Raw genomic sequence first — 22,983 nt, forward strand, 5'->3', positions numbered from 1 at the left:
TTTTATGTCAATGTAAATTCTGTTTAAATTTCTTAGAAACAAAATTATCTAATTTTGAAGAATATAATTATCAAAAGGGTCTTTTAAGAGGTGGGTATTATAGAAAAATAGAGCAGAAAGAAAGTGATAGGTTATAATGTTAAATAACATATTATTTAAATATTGTTTATTAAATAATATAATAATGTTTTTGCTAAAGAATGTTAAGCAAGAAATAGACTTGATGAAAATAAGTAGATGTGCATAAAATTTTATTTTATACTATTAATGTAAATAAGCACAGTCCTCATTGTTAAAATTCAAAATACTATAGAACACTTAACAGTCTAACTTGAGATAGTAGTTATTTTACTCAAAGGGGGTAATATAGCGGATTCAAGATAACTTTGCCCTATCTGACTTCCAAACGCACATCCTTAATATTTTTATATAAAATAATCTAAACATATCACTTTTAGATAACTTTAAAATTTCATTTCATACAAAAATATCTGCACTTTATTCTGAGTTCTGATATATTTTAATATTTAATTATTGTCATAGTAAATGTATAATACAATTGAATTCATAAGCATTTATATTGTTTAGAATCTTACTAATATGTTAGCTTAAATTTTAGGATTCTCTAAGTGGAAAATTTCCACACATATTTTTGACAAATCACCAAAGCTACAAAAAATAAATTCAGAATATTTCTCCATTTCAGCCTTGGATATCTATACCAAAAATGATCAAACTTGATTTTTAAACTCTATTGATTCAGTCTATGTAGAATTCACATTATTTTCTGAAATAAGCTAAATTAATCAATATCATTGCATATATTGACAACTATTGACTTTTATACTTTGGAGCAGAATATGTCACTGTTTAAAGTACTTTTTTTAAAATATAAAGTTCATGTTGTTGCTATTCTGAAAAGCAGTATAATTCACTTTGAGAAAGCTTATATTTACACAAAAGTTGTTTCCTGATCTTTTAATGAAATACTAAATATAAATGAAACATATAACAATGCTGATGCATTAACAGGACAGAGATAAACGTACATGTCTCTATCTCCTTCATACATAAACTATTTGGGTATCTTTCAAATTATTATGTAAATATGAAATAGAACATTTTAAATAATTACAAACTTACTTGTATTGATTTGTCTTGATGTACTCGTTCCTTAAATTTTCTATATTGAAAATTAAAATCCTAAAGGGTTTTTATTTATCTAGTTCTCCAAATTAGTCTGTGAAATATATATTTAAATATTCACATTTAAATTTTTGAGAAATCACTTGAAGATTAAATAACTGATTAAATTTGATGAATGAGAAGCAGGGAATATAACAGCAAAAGAACACTTGTCTTGCTTGCTTGAGTACCTTTTGATCTCTTGCATACATGTCAAAACAAAATTCAAAAAAATGGATGATTATAAAATTAGAAGAAGGCAGATAAAAGTTTCCAAGGATAAAAACCACTGGACCTATCCAATATTACATTTATTTACAGGTTACCAATAGATCTTAAACAATTTATGTTAAAATAGGACAGCTTTTGAAATGTGTGTTTTTTCTCATTCCATTCAAAATTGCAAATATTCTTATACACATAAACGGAATAAATACAACAGTTCTGTGATGACTAAAGTGACATCATGGATTAGACATATTATGTACATTTTAGGAGCAAAGACAATCAGCATAGGAGAGAATGATGGTAGAATTTTTTTATACTTTTGTCCTAAACGTATTAATGCATGGGTCAAGGCCTAATGTAATTAGGGAGTGGCACTGTATTATTATTATTATAAACAATATTAGTAATGTTTCTATTTCCCCCACATCCCCTTGTTTATTTTTTGCCACACCCAGCAGTGCTCAGGCATTTTACTCCTGGCTATGCATGCATTATTTAGGAATTATTACTGGAGGTGCTCAAGGATCCTTGAACAGCAGTGTTCAAGCCAAGCACCCTACCTTCTGTACTATTGATCTAAACCCTCATATTTACATTTTAACTCAAACCAAAAAAAAAAAAAGATCTACAGCTAAATGTATCAGCTTTCTGTTTTTATAATTAAACTTTTCTTTTTTGTTTCAATTCAGCAGTATTTTCAATTCCACTTGCATTCCAAACTGTCTTTTATTATGATTTTCCCCCCACAAAATCCTGTTTCTCCAAGGAGATTTGAAAATTAGTCTCCATTCTGCCTCTCTTGTAGGTAATTCTAGAAGAATTGGTTATCTTCCTGTACTTCCTGTACTTCCTTACTTCCTAAGCCAAGATGCTTGGGACTGATTTCTTGTTTAGCTTTTCCTCTGTAGCAGTCTTAAATTTTATAATCATGTTTTCTTTTCTCTTTTTCTACATTTCAGCCTCTACTCTCATTTTTAGTGTCCTGTCAAAGTATGAATTGCATATTAAGGGGGATTTTGTTTGTTTGGAGGCCCACATCCAGTAGTGCTCAGGGTTTAGTTTCGACTCTATGCTCAACAATAACTCCCATGGGTCTAAGGAGACCCTAGCAATGTGGGCAATCAAAATCAGATACTATTGCAATGACATATTATTGGGTGTTTTAAATTGAGATATAATATATATATATATATATAGTATATATATATACTATATATATATATATATATATATATATATATATATATATATATTAGTTTGAAGTAGACATCATAAGAATTCTATATATGTTGGCAAAAGCTGGCTCCCTGTGTGTGACACCAGGCGGGGAAAATCCGCGAAAGTACACCGGCCCAGTGGGGCTCAGCTGTGAAAGACTGTGAGTGTGACCTGTCTATGTCTGTCTACTGTCCTCTTGCGTGAAACTCTTGCGAGTGGGGCAAAAAGAGCCTCCAGAAACCTCGCTCGCCCAGACGCCATTTTCAGGGAGGGACTTCAGAGCATAAAAACCGGCTAACCTTTGCAAAAGCTGGCTCCCTGTGTGTGACACCAGGCGGGGAAAATTCGCGAAAGTACACCGGCCCAGTAGGGCTCAGCTGTGAAAGACTGTGAGTGTGACCTGTCTATGTCTGTCTACTGTCCTCTTGCATGAAACTCTTGCGAGTGGGGCAAAAGGAGCCTCCAGAAACCTCGCTCGCCCAGACGCCATTTTCAGGGAGGGACTTCAGAGCATAAAAACTGGCTAACCTTTGCAAAAGCTGGCTCCCTGTGTGTGACACCAGGCGGGGAAAATCCGCAAAAGTACACCGGGCCCCAGTGGGGCCTCAGCTGTGAAAGACTGTGAGTGTGACCTGTCTATGTCTGTCTACTGTCCTCTTGCGTGAAACTCTTGCGAGTGGGGCAAAAAAAGGCTCAGAGGAGCACGGCTGCTCCGCTTCACTACGCGGCCGTGCACTCTTTCTAAGGAAAGAACTCCATTGCAACAAGAAGGAAAAATCACACTAAGAACGGCGCTATATCACAGAAGCAAACATTTCTCTCTGGACTGCCTTCTCTGTTGCATGCTCAGGGCCTAAGATTTGACCCAGTGTGAGGCTTCATCCACGGAGGGACTCCCCTCCCATAGAGGCAAGTCAGCCCATCCAGAACGGGAGGAGCCAGAGGAGTGTGCTGCCTACAATCATATAGACAATGAATACCACTACAAACACGTAGAAAAACCCACAATACAAGTGTGGACAATGGGGAACAACGCAGGCCAGCATCAGACATAGAGAATGAAGATGACAATTCTGAGGACAGATTAATGACTGAACAACTAATCAACCCTCTCAGATAAGGACTTTAGACTAGCAATATGGAAGGTGCTCAACAGACTCCAAAACCATGGATCGAGTTGAACAGAACACTAATAAGAACCAAGAAAATATGAAGGCAGAAATGACAAAACTCCAAACTGAAATAACATGTCAACTAACAGGACTGAAAAAGTCAGTAACGAAGTGAATGACAAAATGGATAAGCTCTGGGACAGGGTATCAGAAGCTGAGAATAGACTTGGTGCTTGTGGAAGATGAGATACATAACAATTCCATACAGCAGGAGAGATTGGACAAAAAACTTAAAGCAAATGAGCAGACAATGGAAAAATTAGTCAAAGAATGGGAACAGACGAAAATAGAAGTCTATGATAAGATCACAGAAAACAACTTAAGAATCATTGGAGTCCCAGAGACCCAGGAAGAAATTTCCAGGAAGAATCAATGGTCAAGAACATCATTAAAGAGAAACTTCCAGAGCTAAAGAATATATGTGATCAAATCCTGCATGCCCGAAGAGTACCAACCAAAAGAGACCCCAGAAAAACCACCCCAAGACACATCCTAGTCACAATGACAAATCCCACAGATAGAGACAGAATTCTGAAAACAGCAAGATCAAAAGGGGAAAACATGTTCAAGCAAGCTTCCCTGAGATTTACAGCAGACCTGTCCACCAGAAACGCTCAATGCCAGAAAGCAGTGGTGGGATATTGTGACAAGACTGAATGAAATGAATGCTTCACCAGAATACTATACCACGCAAAACTCACTTTCCCGGTTTGATGGAAGAATACATGGTTTCACAGACAAAAAACAGCTCAGAAACTTCACAGACACAAAACCAGTCTTAAGAGAAAAACTGAAAGACCTAATGTAAGACAAGACTACCCAAAAGACACACCAAATTTTGAAATAAAGATGGCGTTAAATCCCAGGACAATTCTTTCTCTCAATGTCAATGGACTAAATGCACCAGTTAAGAGACACAGAGTGGCTCAATGGATCAAAAAACTCAATCCAACCTTCTGCTGCCTACAAGAAACGCACCTGAATAGTCAGAACAAACATAGACTCAAAATAAAAGGCTGGAGAAAAGTTATCCAAGCAAACAACACCCATAAAAAAGCTGGAGTGGCCATACTAATATCAGATAATGCAAACTTTATACTCAGGAAGGTTGTAAGGGACAAAGACGGACATTTTATATTAATCAAGGGGTACGTAGAGCAGGAAGAATTCACTCTCCTAAACATATATGCACCGAATGAGGGGCCAGCAAAATATTTAATACAACTGTTGAAAAATCTGAAAAATAATATCAACAACAACACAATAATTGTGGGGGACCTTAACACGGCTTTGTCAACACTGGACAGGTCAACCAGACTGAAACCCAACAAGAATATACTAGACCTGAGGAGAGAAATGGAAGAAAGAGGCCTAGTGGATATATATAGGACACTCCATCCCCAGAAACCTGGATACACATTCTTCTCCAATGTACATGGGACATTCTCCAGGATAGACTACATGCTGGCACATAAAACATACCTCCATAAGATCAAGAGGATAGAAATTTTGCAGACTACCTTCGCTGACCACAAGGCTCTGAAATTATTTGTGAACTCCAAAGGGACTCAGAAGAAACACTTTAACACCTGGAAGTTAAACAGCCTCATGCTCAATAACCAGTGGGTCCGAGATGAAATCAAGGAGGAAATAAAAAAGGTTCCTGGAAACAAATGACAATAAAGACACAAACTCTCAGAACTTATGGGACACAGCAAAAGCAGTACTGAGAGGAAAATTTATAGCTTTGCAAGCACACATCAGGAAGGAAGAAGGAGCTTACCTGAGTAGCTTAATGACACAGCTAATAGAACTAGAAAATGCTCAACAAAAGGACCCAAGAATAGGAAGACAGAAGGAAATAACAAAGCTGAGAGCAGAAATCAACGAAGTGGAAACCCAAAAAACAGTCCGAAAGATCAACGAAAGCAGAAGTTGGTTCTTTGAAAAAATAAACAAGATTGATAGACCACTGGCAAACCTAACAAAGAAAGAGAGAGAGAGAAACTTGATAACTCGTATCAGGAATGAAAAAGGAGAGATCACTACTGATATGACAGAGATTCAAAGGGTAATCAGAAACTACTTTGAAAAACTCTACGCCACTAAAAATGAGAACCTGGAAGAAATGGATAAATTCTTGGACTCTTATAATCTTCCACGGTTGAAGGAAGAGGATGTAGCATATCTAAACACCCCCATCACCATTGATGAAATTAAAACAGTAATCAAATGTCTGCCGAAAAACAAAAGCCCAGGTCCAGATGGATTCACTAATGAATTCTATCAAACTTTCCAAGAGGAACTACTGCCAATCTTGGCAAGACTCTTTCATGAAATTGAACAAACAGAAACACTTCCAAATAGCTTTTATGAAGCGAACATCGCCTCGATACCTAAACCAGACAGAGACGCTACCAAAAAAGAAAATTACAGACCAATATCACTGATGAATGCAGATGCAAAGATCCTCAACAAAATCCTGGCAAATAGGATTCAATGCCTCGTTAAGAAGATCATCCACTACGATCAAGTAGGTTTCATCCCAGGAATGCAAGGCTGGTTTAACATCCCCGTAAATCTATCAACATAATACACAACATCAATAACAAGAAAAATAAAAACCACATGATCATATCAATAGATGCAGAGAAAGCATTTGATAAGGTCCAACACCCATTCTTGATCAAAACTCTCAGCAAGATGGGAATGGAGGGAACCTTTCTCAATATAGTGAAGGCCATCTACCACAAGCCAGTGGCAAATATTATCCTCAATGGAGAAAAACTGAAAGCCTTCCCTCTAAATTCTGGCACAAGACAAGGCTGTCCTCTCTCACCACTCCTATTCAACATAGCACTGGAAGTACTTGCTATAAGCGATTAGGCAAGAAAAGGATATCAAGGGAATCCAGATAGGAAAGGAAGAAGTCAAGCTCTCACTGTTTGCAGATGACATGATACTCTACTTAGAAAACCCTAAAGACTCTATCAAAAAGCTTCTAGAAACAATAGACTCATATAGCAAGGTGGCAGGCTACAAAATTAACACACAAAAATCAATGGCCTTTCTATATACCAATAGTAATAAGGATGAAATGGACATTAAGAAAACAACCCCATTCACAATAGTACCACACAAACTCAAATATCTTGGAATCAACTTGACTAAATATGTGAAGGACCTATACAAAGAAAACTATAAAACTCTGCTCCAAGAAATAAGAGAGGACACACGGAAATGGAAACACATACCCTGCTCATGGATTGGCTGGATTAACATCATCAAAATGTCAATTACTCCCCAAGGCATTATACAGATTTAATGCCATCCCTCTAAAGATACCCATGACATTCTTCAAAGAAGTGGATCAGACACTTTTGAAATTCATTTGGAACAATAAACACCCTCGAATAGCTAAAGCAATCATTGGAAAAAAGAATATGGGAGGAATTACTTTTCCCAACTTTAAACTGTACTACAAAGCAACAATTATCAAAACAGCATGGTATTGGAATAAGGATAGGTCCTCAGATCAGTGGAATAGGCTTGAATACTCAGAAAATGTTCCCCAGAGATACAACCATCTAATTTTTGATAAAGGAGCAGGAAATCCTAAATGAAGCAGGGAAAGCCTCTTCAACAAGTGGTGTTGGCACAATTGGATAGCCACTTGCAAAAAATTAAACTTAGACCCCCAGCTAACATCATGTACAAAGGTAAAATCCAAATGGATTAAAGACCCTCGATATCAGCCCCAAAACCATAAGATATATAGAACAGCACATAGGCAAAACACTCCAGGACATTACAGGCATCTTCAAGGAGGAAACTGCACTCTCCAAGCAAGTGAAAGCAGAGATTAACAGATGGGAATATATTAAGCTGAGAAGCTTCTGCACCTCAAAGGAAATAGTGCCCAGGATACAAGAGCCACCCACTGAGTGGGAGAAACTATTCACCCAATACCCATCAGATAAGGGGCTAATCTCCAAAATATACAAGGCACTGACAGAACTTTACAAGAAAAAAACATCTAACCCCATCAAAAAATGGGGAGAAGAAATGAACAGACACTTTGACAAAGAAGAAATACGCATGGCCAAAAGACACATGAAAAAATGTTCCACATCACTAATCATCAGGGAGATGCAAATCAAAACAACGATGAGATACCACCTCACACCCCAGAGAATGGCACACATCACAAAGAATGAGAATAAACAGTGTTGGCGGGGATGTGGAGAGAAAGGAACTCTTATCCACTGCTGGTGGGAATGCTTTCTAGTTCAACCTTTATGGAAAGCGATATGGAGATTCCTCCAAAAACTGGAAATCGAGCTCCCATACGATCCAGCTATACCACTCCTAGGAATATACCCTAGGAACACAAAAATACAATACAAAAAACCCCTTCCTTACACCTATATTCATTGCAGCTCTATTTACCATAGCAAGACTCTGGAAACAACCAAGATGCCCTTCAACAGACGAATGGCTAAAGAAACTGTGGTACATATACACAATGGAATATTATGCAGCTGTCAGGAGAGATGAAGTCATGAAATTTTCCTATACATGGATGTACATGGAATCTATTATGCTGAGTGAAATAAGTCAGAGAGAGAGAGAAAAACGCAGAATGGTCTCACTCATCTATGGGTTTTAAGAAAAATGAAAGACACCCTTGTAATAATAATTTCAGACACAAAAGAGAAAAGAGCTGGAAGTTCCAGCTCACCTCAGGAAGCTCACCACAAAGAGTGATGAGTTTAGTTAGAGAAATAACTACATTTTGAACTGTCCTAATATTGAGAATATATGAGGGAAATGTAGAGCCTGTTTAGGGTACAGGCGGGGGTTGGGGGGGAGGAGGGAGATTTGGGATTTGGGTGATGGGAATGTTGCACTGGTGATGGGTGGTGTTCCTTTTATGACTGAAACCCAAACACAATCATGTATGTAATCAAGGTGTTTAAATAAAAAAAAAATTAAAAAAAAAAGAATTCTATATATGTTTACACTTTAAGGTGAATGACACATTAAATCTAGTGAATATTGATCACATGATAGTTACATTTAAATTTTACTTTTAAAAGGTTTCAAGTATAAAATAGTGTCTATTACAGTCCCATTTTGTGCATTGTATCCCATTGTTTCATTTGAGAGTTCAAAATATCCTTTGATTCCCTTCATCTTCAATCATTACCCTAACCTATTTTGGGGTATCTGAGTTAGGTTATGTTTGTGTGTAAGTTTATACAGGAGAGACCATACATATTTTTTCTATTTTTACTAATAATTATTTTGTTTATTTCTGGGCTAGACCAGCTGTCCTGACAGCTTACTTGTGGGATAAAAATTGGGTCAACTGCATGCAAGGCAATGGCTTTGTGCTGTAGTATCTCTCCAACCAACATATCATAATACTTCAAGCCCTATTCATGTCATTATAAATGAGAATATTGCATTACTACATATTTATTGTGTAATTATATACTTTTATTTTACATTCATACATTTGTCATTTTAGATACCATTTGTTTTCTGTTTCCTTACAGAATTATGACCATTTGTTTTTTTACTTTAAAATGCAACTAAATGGACAGTGAGTTAAAGCATTTGTTTGGTATGTGGTGGACCTAGGGTTCAGTCTCCAGCATCCCATATGGTCCCTTAAGTACAGAGTCACTCTGGAATAACCACTGATCATGGCCAGTTTTGGACTCCTAAAACAAAACAAATCAAATTTAAAAAATCCATTAGTTATTTATAGGACTTGCATGGATGTCTAAATTCTTGTTTTCAGTAGTAAGGTTATTTTAACAGTAGCATTTTAATTCATAGGTACAAAATACTTTTCCATTATTTTGTGACTTCTTAAATTTTTGTTAATGTCATACTTTTCAATGATGTACAGATCTGTCAGCAACTTGATTAATTTATGCATTGTTTCTTTCATTGCCGTTGCACATAATATTTTCTCTTTCTGAAAGTTCACTGCTGTAAGGTAATGCAGCAGTGCTTTGCATATTGATATTATATCTTTTTTTGAAAGATTTTTACTGAAATCATTATTAACATTTTTTTAGTGTCTCATTTATTTTTAGACTAAATTATCTGGCAGTGACTAGGGTGTATATAAAAGAAAAAATATTTCAGCTCTTTACCATTATATGATGATAAATTATTTGTCATATTTGGTACTCATTATACTGAGTTATATTTACCTCTACATACATTTTATAATATTATAAAAATATACTGAATTTTATTAAATGCTTACTCTACATCTACTCAGATGATTTGTATTTAACAATTCATTTTGCTAACAAAGTACATCTGATGGGATTTTTTTTGGATGTTTTGGGGCCACATCCAGCAATACTCAAGAGAACAAATGTGGTACAGATCAAATGCTCAGCTCTTACAGCTATAACTCCATTTGTCATTTAATTTGCAGAAAATTATATCCTTTAAGCATGCTATGTGCTTGTATTTAAAATTGCCCTTCTGTACTTAACAAACTGATTAGGGTGTTTATTTTTAATCTATACAGTTACTGTCTTTTGAATTATTCAGTCTATTTATGCTAAAAGTAATTGATAGTTTTGATATTTATGGACTTATTGCCGATTTACTGCCTATCATAAATAATTATTATGTTAGTAGTCTTTTTCATAAATACCTATTGAATTTTTGTCAATGTGTTTTTTTGCATGTAATGAAAATTTAATAGTTTTTTTTGTATATATGATATATCCTGGGCCACGTTAAACTAATGTAGTTTTACATTTGTTTTTCTACTATTTTATTGATTACTTTTATACCTCTGTTCATTTATAGTAGCATGTTATATCCTTGCCTGGTTTAGATCTCAGGATAGTGTTAAAATTAGCTTAGCTTTAGTGTCTTTTAAGTTCTTCCTTCTGTGAACTTCAGTTATAGTTTTGTTTCTAAGTTCTTGAAGTATAGAAATAAATTATTTGAGACATTTCCATTTCTTGTTAGCATGCTTATAACTACAAGCTCCCTGATTGTTATTTTCTACTGGAGAGTTTTCCCAGCAATGTTTAGGGGGCTGGGGACCATTACCAGTAAAACTGTACCTGACTTGATATTTAATTGTTTTCACCCACCCAGGCAGTGCTGGATGTCCACTTGAATGCATCATCCATACCTGGCTTGTGCTCCATCCCTTTGAATGCTCTGTCAGTTTTTAAAAACTCCTTCTTACAATTCTTTTTGCTGTAGCTCATAAAGAACCTCTAAAATTTTACAGGTACACTTTGACAGACAAAATTAAATGGTACTTCGATTTACAAAAATATAGTGGTTTTAGGTGTGTATTCTTTAACTTAGTTTAGTGTAGATACATGTAGAATTTTAACTATCAGTATAATTCTGTCCTTTACCTTACAATTCACACCTTTTCCTATTGTACATAACTTATTTTATTTTCTAAAATGAAATTGTTTATTTAGTTAATCTGCTTGAGATAGCATCATATTGTATATATTTTTATATATTTATTTAAGCACCATGATTATAAACATGTTTGTAGTTGGGTTTCAGTTATGAAAAAGAGAACATCCCCCTTCACCAGTGCACGTTCCCACCACCAATGCCGTTATCAACCTCCTCCCCTCTTCCTCAGCCTGTATTTGAATCAGGAATTATACGTCTATCGCTACCATTGTCATGATAGTTGTTAGTGTAGTTATTTCTGTAGCTGCACTCACGACTCTTTGTAGTAAGCTTGATAACGTGGCTGGTCCTTCCAGCCCTCATCTCTATTAACTTTGGGTATTATTACAATAATGTCTTTTATTCTTTAAAACCCATAGATGAGTGAGACCATTCTGCATCTTTCTCTCTCTCCCTTTGATTTATTTCACTCAGCATAATAGTTTCCATGTCCATCCATGTATAGGAAAATTTCATGACTTCATTTTTCCTGTTAGTACATTCTCTGAATACTCAAGTCTATTTCATTGATCTGAGAGTCTATCTTCATTCCAATACCATACTGTTTTAATAAATATTGCTTTGTAGTACAATTTAAAGTTGGGCAAGGTGATGCCGCTTATATTTTTTTCCTACAGGTAGCTCTTGCACAGTGTATATATTTTTTCTAATAAATCACTCATCAATAAACATTGAGGTTGTTTGCTTCTAGCTCTTATAAATACTCAGTGTATAATAACTGGGCCATATAGAATTTTTGTTTAATTTGTTTAGAAATCACCACTCTGCATTTCAAAATAGATACACCATTCACATTCCCTTATCTGAAACATTTGTTTCTTCCATGTACAGTGATCATATTGTCTTAGTTTAAACTTCCAGAGTTTATTAACACCTTTCCTTTATTGGTATCTATTTTGAAGAAGTGTCTATTCAGATATGCTGACAGAATAATTTCTTATTAGTTACTTTGATTTGGAATTTTGAATGTATCATTTGGTAACATAATTGATTAGGTAGTTTTCTTTTTGGGTATAATATTAGGTGTATAATATCAGGGTAGAGTTGTAAAATTAACAGAATAATCAGATTGGCTTGGTTATTTTGACAAAGTAAGCTAAAAGAAAAATATAATATATTAAAACTATATTTATTTATACATTACATGATATGAATATCAAGTATAATTATATTATTTATATATTTATTATATATTCTGTTACTTATTATAACATATAAGATAATATATTATTGAAACATTGCTAGATGATTGGAAGTGATTACTATACTTAGTGTATTTATGTATAATTAATAACTTAATTGAATCAATGGAACATGTACTAATTCAACATTCTCATGACAATAGATGCCTTGAATATTTTAGGAGGGGGCCACTGTTGAAGAACACTAATTATTGAATTAGGCAGAAAATCTATTGAATCCCCTAGGCAGATGAGTCTACGAGTTGTATCCTGAAGACAAGGTACATATGTTTAAACATTTTACATATACAATTTACATCTTACAAAATAAGAAATTAGTTCGTTAAAAAATTCATGACTGCACATGGCTTTTAATATTGTACAATGATATAAGAATGCAGCACACATAAATTCTAGGCACTGTTTTTTCACTCATGTGAGTAAAATATACACAAAAAATTGTGTATTATATAGTGGCCTTAAAAGTAAAAAAATAAATAGTAATTATGAGTAATTAGAAAATCTATTTATTAAAAGGCTTAATATGAACTTGTAAAAAATTAAAAAAAACGTTGGATGGAGGGAAAACAAAATGAAATATATAAAAAGTAGGAAAATGGAGAAAGGGAAGAAAGGGTGAAATTTGTAACTGGCTGTATTAATGGCTTACTATGCTCTATGCAACAATGAAGTTATAAATGGTAGCCAGATATTAGATTTTAGTTAAGGACATTGCTGCCGAAATGATATTTTTATTTCATACTTAGTGAATATGTCCTGTCTGATTTGCCTAAGTATGTTTGGAATTAAATAATACTGTCATAACCAACACAATTCAAGATCAGTCTCTGTCCACTAATGAGACAGTGTTTAATTTTATTGCTGGGGTCAAATCTGGCAATGCTACAGATAAAACCTAGGTCGAGCACATGCAAGTGCTGTACTATAGCCCTGGTCTAATATTTTGGATTCTTAATTTTGAAACTTCTCCTTCACTAGGGTTAGAGAAGATGGAAGTGAAAACAAGATACTGAGCATTTAGAATAAATATTATTAGACATGTCAAAAATTTTGGTTTTACTAAAGCTATTTTATCTATACACATGTGTGCACATTTTATAATGGAAATAAAAGTACTCTTCTTTCTCCAACCACTTTACAATAAATCCTATTTTCAGGGACTAGTACCGGTTTTTTCCGGCGTATAAGACGACTTTTGAAACAAACAAACAAAAAAAGTCAACCGAAAATCGGGGGTCATCTTATATGCCGAGTATATCCTGAAATCCCGAAAAATGTTTCAATATGCCGCTGAACGAAAATTGTCTAAATAGATCTGCACCAATCACTGCAAGGCTGCTCGGACCGCCTCTCTAACTCAGCCAATCCAAGCAGGCTTTTGATGCATGCAAATTAGACAATGTTCTGGACCCGAATCACACTGTAAAAAGCCTGCTCAGATTGGCCAGTCAGAGAGGAAGTCTATTACAGTAAACCCTTTGAACCTTTGCTTCTTGTGATTGGCTCACTGTGGTACATACAGTTGCAGCACAGGAACGTTCTGTCTGATACAGCGAATATAGGCCTAAATCTATGTTTTAACTGCAAAATTAGGGGGTCATTTTATACGCCAGAAAATACGGTATTTTCTTAATTTTTTCTTCTTTTTTGTTTTGGTTTTTGGGTCACACCCAGAAGTGCTCAGGGGTTACTCCTGGCTCTACATTCAGAAATTGCTACTGACAGTCTTGGGGAACCATATGGGATGCCAGGATTATAACCACAGTCCTGTATGCAAGGCAAACGCCCTACCTCACGCTATCTCTCCGGCTCCAGGGAGTATTATTTTCAATTCAAATGCTTGTTTGTTCCAATATTTGCTTACATTCTTCTAACCTGCTCATACTGATATTTTTCAGTGTATATGTTTTAAGATGTGCTATATAATAAATTTTGAAATAAAATGATAAACTAAATGCTGTAAAATGTTCTGTTGTAGTTCATACATACACAATATAAAATGTATAAACTTGTCTAAAGTTTTACTTTGGATGATACCCAGCAGTGCACTGGGTATTAACCTCAGACAACTAGTATGTTGTCTTATCTTTCTTGTTCAATAATTGTTCATAAAATATTGATTAACTTATAGGTACATGAATACTTTGCTGAAATTCTTAAACCACAAATCCTTTAAATATGAAAATCAGTTATTCACCATTTTCTTATAAATATTCCTTTCTTTTTACTAATTATAGTTTGTCTTAGTCTGGCTAGAGAATGTACTTATTCTTTTCTATATCAGACTTTCTTTTATCTGGACACTTACCTCACACATTTTTCAGTCAGAGTCCAGCTGCATATAAGGAAAGTGACCTAATTACTGTTGTATTTTTTTTGGTCTCCATTTTGCTGAAACACTTTGTTGAGTGCAAAAATAACTTAACAAAAAAAAAAGAAAATTAGGCATGGAGAGCAATAGAACAGAGGGGAGGGTGCTTGCCTCGCATGCCACTGAACAAGGTTAAATCCTGAGTACTACTGCATGTATCCCTAAAACCAAATAATGATAATGATTTTATTTCCTAATATTAATTATTTTACTCACTGTGGAATTTATATTTAAATTTCTAATAAATTTAAGGTATTATCTTGCTTGCTTTCTCTTTTCCTGATAAATACCTATTATGTCTGAAGAAAAAAAAAACACATGTGAAATTATGCATCTCCTAGATCTCAAACTGCATAGTTACTTGATACAAAATCTTTGTCAGTTCATCAGAGATTGTAGATTGTTGAGAAATTTTTTTCTTCACGTTAGGCTAAAAATAAATCTCTTCTCAAATAAGGGGATGGAGTGATGTTATTTTAGAAAGCACTTTATTAGAATACATAGAAAGTTTGAAGATTGACTAAAATTACTAAAGTTCAATAGTGTAACTTCAGACCTACTATCTATTAGTATCTAAAGCTGACATTAGAACATTTCTACTGATTCATTTGGAGAAGGGAGGGATTCACCATGAAAATACTTGTGAAAATAAATAATCTTCATTATATTGACTTGTACAGGTCATTTATATCAGCTACAATATTTCTTGTTAGAGACTAATTTAAAGTTTGGCTCAAAAGTTTCATTGCAATGATTAATGCTTCTCTAAAACACATAGTTTTTACTGCTATTTTTGTCTTTTACCAATCTTACTATTATTTTTGTCCTAAGCCTTCTATTAAGTTGATACACTTAGAGATGAGTAACTAATGATCTACAAAAATAAGTAATATTTTTGAAACAGTTATAATTGAAATATTCTTATACTAGAGAAAATAATAAAAGTATTTCAGTTCATAGTGTAGAAGTAAAATAGATGTATTATAAAGTAATTAAACCTTTGTTTTTTAGGTCACTCCTGTTAGGTTCAGGATACCATATTGATTCAGGGATAGAATCCGGGTCAGTTGTGTTTAAGACAAGAGCCCTACCCACAGCAATATCTCTCAGGCCCCATATAATCATATCTTAAAATATATAACTGCCTTTACTTAAATTCCCTTTTAGACAGAATTCATTATCCTCCCTCCTTGCCAAGATATAAGTCTTATTCTTCAAAATCAAATAAACAAAAGAGACTATATAATCAGAAACAGCAGTTAGGCAAAGGCCCAATTTTAGTATATTAATAACAAAAAATCCCAGAATAAAAGTTGAACTAATTTTAGAAGGAAATTATGGCAGTATTACTAAAAAACATGGAAATAAAATGTGTTTGCAATTATGCAAGTCTTCTGAATACATTATAGATGAAAACAACAACAGAAAAACAAGTTAATACCTTATTTCCATGGTAACCTCTGAATCATAATAAATATGGTTCTTTAGAGATTTTAAAAATATCCTTGTAGAAAATGCAAACACTCTTTAATGTTTTAAAATCTCAGGAGGCTAAAATAGTTTACAGCAAACTATCACAGTTTAAAATTACATTTAGCTTAAAGTTTATAAATATTTAATATCTATTGAAAATAAAGTTTGAGAAAAATATGCATAGATTTTTATTTGGCAGCAACTTTTCATCTTAGCATATTTAATGACACCAAGCTTAATATGAGATATAATAAGTTATTAAATAACTTAGGTATTCTAACAATTTATTATCCACATAACTACCACCCAGTTGTCCTGTTGATTTAGGTAAATCATTAAACTCAACTTCATAAACTGTTTAGATGACATACAGAATGGGAAGATAAAATAGGCAAGCATACCATTACATATGATAAATTCAGATTAGAGAATATTTTCTTTATTCAAGTGATAACACTTCTCTTCATTCTAAAAATCTCTATATTAAATGTTTCCAAAGAGCCATTGTAACCATTTTTGCAGTCTAACTTTAATTTTTATGTACTATTTTTATGACCATATGACTCAATTACTGTATTACAGCTCAAAAGCAGGAACCTAAGATATGTACTTACTCTCATATAGAAAACCTTAGGTCTATATTTTCAAAAAATGATATTAAATAAGATGCATCATGGGTTACAAAGACTATATACCAATGTGATGTCTGAATTACTGAAGGATCAATAAAAATTATGAGCTAACAAGTGGGCAAGCAATATGTTTCTCCAACTTGAATGGATGTAATGCACAGAATAAACTATTTTGAAACATTGAATTCAAGTTCTTTCAGTTTTCATGTTAAAGCTTATCTAATAAATTATAGTTAATTTAATCTTATTATTTGAAGTTGTAATAGTTCCCTATGCCACAATCTTGAGTCAGTTATCTGAAAGGTTGGTTATTTGTTTTGTTTTTGGTTTTGTTTTTCCGTTTTCCGGCCAGGCCCAGTGACACTCAGGGATTACTCCTGGCTATGCACTCAGAAATCACTCCTGGCTTGGGGGACCATATGGGTCGCTGGGGTATCAAACAGCAGTCCATTCTAGGTTAGCGTGCAAAAGGCAGACGCTTTATTGCTTGGAGCACCGCTCCAGCCCTGAATTTTTTTTTTTTTTTTTACAAACCGGCTTACAATTTGAAGCTTACCACAAAGAGTGGTGAATGCTGTTAGGAAATAACTACACTAACAACTAGCATGATAACGTTAAAGTATGAGAGAAGTAGAATGCTGTCACAAATACAGGCAGGGGTGGGGGAGTCTGGGGGACATTGGTGGTGGGAATGTTGCACTGGTGAAGGGAGGTATTCTTTTTATGACTGAAACTCAACTACAAACATGCTTGTAATCGTGGTGCTCAAATAAAGATTTATATAAAAAAAAATAACCCTATTGAGAAGACTTAAGTGTTAGTGATATTTTTCTTCCATATTCAAGGTACCCATATTTCAGTGAGAAGGGAGTTTTCTGTTAGGGAAGCACAGATGAGAAGTTGGTTCCTTGATACTTTTCCTTTTAGTGGTATGCCATTAGCATCTTGAATATTTCAATGTGAACAGAAGATCATAAAGGTATAAAATAACATTAATAATGTCAGACTTATATAGAATTTTACCCTGAAAACTCAAACTGCTTCTAATACTTAATCAGGTTAGATATTTAGCTAAGCTCCTTTACTCCTTTATACTTTCTTCTTTTTGGAATAAAAATGTTATTAGTTTGTAGTTATATTGCAATTTCACTGGAAATATTTATATGATCATTTAAATATAATATTTTTCTAAAAAGTTAAAATAAACAAACAAAAAAAACAAACAAATAACTTGCTGGAGCCAGGTTGTGAAAAAAAAGCCATTGTTATTCAAAAATAGGTTTCTGATTGTTGATTACTTGTTTTATTACCAAGATACTAGTAAAGGGGTTGCCTATCACTGTTTCAGAGCATTAGCTGAAGCAACTTTGAGATTTTAAGGAGCCATATCTGGGTTTTTTTTACATTCAAAATCAATCAAAACTATGAGGGTAATTAAGTAACTATAGAACAACTAACTTATACTCTGATAAAAGCAGAGTTGGTTGGGTTTGCCAGGAATGGGACTTATTAATTGCCTGATATATATTTTTGAATTAATAAAATCTATAGTTTTGCTTATATCACTGTGTTTTGTTAGTACACAGTGAAGCCAAGTGAGTTGCTTTTGTTCAGATAAATGTTTTACTTCCAGAATTTTATAGTTTTGTTAAAATTTATAAATTAAAACTCAGACATTATAGTGGTTGGATATAGAGCAATGGGAGAGATATGTTTCACTATTAGGATATTACAGTTAACTACACCTGACAATTTTCTTGTTAACCTTAATATTTTTGCAAGCAATTCAGTTGATTCTAAATTTATTTTCTGACAGTATTCTCATTAAGTGAATCTGAAGAAATTATTACAAAGACCCATTCTTATTACACATAAACAGGATTTATACTTATGATAACTTTCACCTAGACAAAGTAGAGTTTTCTGATTTTCTATAATTCACCAGGTTTTTCCCTTATTGTAGTAGAAAGATAATCATTATATTCTATAGTCAAGGGTATTTATTTAAAAGGTTTCCATTCTAATAAAAATAGTTCTTCTTTGCTGGTGCTTACTATTCATTGGATGGAAGCACTTTGGACTAAAGCATTTTTTGGATTGGTGCAATACCTTACCTTTTCCCCTTCCTAGAATGTGATCTTTGATTTCCCAATAAAAAGCCCCAGGCTTAGAGAGAAGCTGCTTGCAGTTTTCCACAATTAAACTTGCTGGTCTGGTATTAGAGTGGAAAGCCTGTGGTGGATTTTTCCTGGACCTGTACAATTTCCATGAACTTGTGGTTTATTTTTTGTGTTTGTCATTGCTACCAGACAATCCATTGGGATTGGGTCAAGAGGCTTCTGCTTCACATATTGCTTGGAACAGAAACCTTATCATGACTGTTGAGATGCTTCTTGAGGTGATTTCATGGTTACTCAAGTGAATGTTTTCATGGTTTTTTAATTTGCTTCTATTTGGATCAAAGGTAGGAAAGCTTGGTTTTGGGTCTTGGGACCCTGACCTCTCCTCATGTATATTGTGACCTCCTTTATGCCAACAGACAAGATAAAACATACTGATAAAAACATACTGAGTAACCTCTGAGTGCAGCCAGGTTTGACCCAAAAACGAAAAAAACTTTGATGTTGATGCTAAATTAAAGGGTAGCTATTCAAATATTTTCCAGGGCATTTTCAAACCGTATTCAGAATTCTAGAAAAATTGACAGAGGTCTTCCAGAGGCAGATTAAAGACAATGTAGCATAAAAGTTCATGACAAAAACATTAGCTTTTGAAAATGCAATGAAAATTGTCAGGTTATGTTATGTCACATTAGGGAGAAAGAAAATGTGGGATTTCTATATGCTAATATAAATATAGGAACATGCATTTCTTTCACCCCTTTACCAACCTATGCAATGTAATTTATGCATTGGTTACTCTGGTAGTGATTCTTATTGGCATTATAGTTTATATGAACCATAAATTGTGAAAAAAAAATTGAGCTGAGCATTCTGAAACTACACCAACTGTTTCTGAAATGCTTTTAACTGCTTTTGAAGCACCCCCTACTTTTCTAAAAAGTCTCCAAACTTTAGAAAACTGAATTGTTTTCCCAGTGGTGACATGTTCTCAAGCCAAAAGCTCTGAAGCTAGTAATTCATCACCCCCACTAGCACTAGTCCAGGGAAGCTGCCAGCTACTGTATTGATTTACTAAATGAAACAAATGTCAAGAATATGACAGTTCAAACTGATGCTGAATCAAAAAGCAGAACTTTAAAGTTACCACTCACTCCATCCCTACTGCAGATCCTCAGAGTATGGTACTAACATAGACCCAGAACCAATTCCCTCCCACCAGTAAACACAATCAAACATCAACCCTATGTGGGATTAAATATGGAATATCTTAGTTGATTTAAGAAAGTGTACTTTGAGTGTGGTCCATATGGTTTATGTTGTGTGGAATTCCTTGCTACCTAGAGAGATGGTGGGTGGAGACCCATCAGGACATTCATATTGTGGTTAAGACTTGCCTAAGTGTTTCCCAAATTGTATAGCAGAAAATATCATCTCCTTGAAGATTTAAAACTAAGCTATAATAGCCTAGATCACACTCTAAGGATGGTTGCAGGAGTTCTATTCTCTCTCTTATAAGCTGTTAATAGGGGAGGGATTTCTCAGATAAAAACAAGTAGGCAAAATTACCCCCATGCTGTTCTGGGGACTCAATAGAAAACTCATGTTGAAAGCTTGTAAAAAAAAAAAATGATGCTAGGGCCAAAGAGATAGCATAAAGGTAGCGCATTTGCCTTGCCTGCAGAAGGATTGTGGTTCGAGTTCCGGCATCCTATATGGTCCCCCGAGCCTGCCAGGAGCGATTTCTGAGTGTAGAGTCAGGAGTAACCTCTGAGCACAGCCAGGTTTGACCCAAAACAAAAAAAAATTGACGTTGATGATAAATTAAAGAGTAGCTATTTAAATATTTTCCAGGGCATTTTCAAACCATATGCAGAATTCTAGGAAAATTGACAGAGGCCTTCCAGAGGCAGAATAAAGACAAGGTAGCATAAAAGTTCCTGACAAAAACGTTAGCTTTTGAAAATGCAATGAAAATTGTCAGGTTATGTTATGTCACATTAGGGAGAAAGAAAATGTGGGATTTCTATATGCTAATAGAAATATTGGAACATGCATTTCTTTCACTCCTTACCAACCTATGCAATACAAAGGCAAACTCTGGGGAACCAGAAAGAATGCAATTATTCTGTTAAAAGACATGATGTATTTTGCCCAAAGAAACCACCTGGATTTTGAATGAGGTATAGCAAAGGATTTCATTGGACTAGAGATTGTTTTCATATTTTTATTGTGTCTCAATCAACTGGGAAGGGGACCAAACCTAGTTCTATGAGTTCAGGTCAGATGCTTTACTGTGGCAAAATGGGACAATCACATAGCAATTGTAGGATGCCACCTTTTATGATCTGGCTTCCAAACCGACCCCTTTCTAGAGGCCAATACTTAATCATCTAATTCTGGAAACTGGGTCATGAGCCAATACCAAGCTCCACAAAATCAGGAGCTTTTCATAATTTTCAGCTTCCCAGATGGGCCCCAAAGAATTCCACAACATAAACTCTTTCAAACCTGCCACTTTAGGAAGCTATGCCCTCGATATCTTCTGTCCTGAAGAATGAACTGTAATATGAGCTCAGTGCCCTTACAAGATAAGACCTGGCATAAAAGGATTGATTACCTCATGAACTATGGGCTTGAGATTGATTATAGGGAGAAGCAGTCTTGTTATTTTTTGTTTGTTTGTTTGTTTCAAGGCAAATGCCTCACCACTTCCACCACCACTCGGCCCCAGCAGTATTATTCTTAAAGTTTTTCCGTTTATCTGGGAATTATAGATTCTGACCATATTGGATAAAAAATATTTTTTGTTTCTGTACTCATATTTTGTACTTTTAAAAAAGGCAATAAAAGAAAGCTCAAATATTATTACTTTTTATGTTAAATCTGGAATATCAGCATATCACAGAAGGGGGTTTTGGAAATACAATTCCTGATGCTTTTGCTAATACATTAGTAGCTTTTATTGCTAAGCTTAAAGAAGAAAATCCAATGTTAACCCTTGAAATTCAGGAAAGGAAGTTTGAAGGAATGTTTGACTCTGGTGCTGAATTTTCTGTGCTTACTTTAAAATATTGGCCCTAACAAATGGCCTTGCAAGCTATACTTTATAGCCTGAAGGTAAGAGGTGGTGTTTTGCCTCCAGCATCTGTCCATAAAAGTGCTAGGTTTTTAAAGTGCTTGGGATCAAAAACTCAACAGGCTGATTTTCTACCACATGTAGTTCCAGTTTTCTTGAACCTCTGGAGACATAATTTTTTCCCTAAGCAACAGAGGCAGACTATCACATCCCTTGCCAGCTCACTCTCAAAACACCAGCTCAGACATTTAGCCTTATTGCCCAGCCTACCTTCATCCCACCAGCTCAAAAGTTTTGCCTTTTTAATTGGGACACATGGCACCCATTCCAATCTAATAAAAATCAAATGTTTCAGTCTGGATAACCCAGTGATTTATAAACAACACAAACTTAGAGGCTCTAAAAGCTTTGCTTTCAAGGAGATAGGAATGTGTCACATTGAAACTTCTTTACAGAATGTAATTTCCCTATATTTGTAATACAAAAAAAAATAAAGTATCTGGATACTTAAGATTTAAGAGCTGTCAATGCATCCATAGTTCTTAAAGGAAATTACAAAATAGCTTACCATCATGACATCCGTTTCAATAGACAGACCTTTGATAGTAATTGACTTAAAAAATTGTTTTATATTATTTTCCATTCACCCAAAAGATAGGAATCAACACTTTGCCTTTTCCATTCCTTCTCTCAAAATATAGCCCACATTCATCGGTTTTAATGGATTCTTTTACCAAAGGGCATGGTAAATTCACCCACAATGTATCAGTATATTGTTGAAGCAGTTCTACATCCTTCCTGGACAAGATTTTCTA

This window comes from Suncus etruscus, chromosome 4 (genome assembly GCF_024139225.1).
Source record: "Suncus etruscus isolate mSunEtr1 chromosome 4, mSunEtr1.pri.cur, whole genome shotgun sequence".
Classification (NCBI taxonomy): domain Eukaryota; kingdom Metazoa; phylum Chordata; class Mammalia; order Eulipotyphla; family Soricidae; genus Suncus; species Suncus etruscus.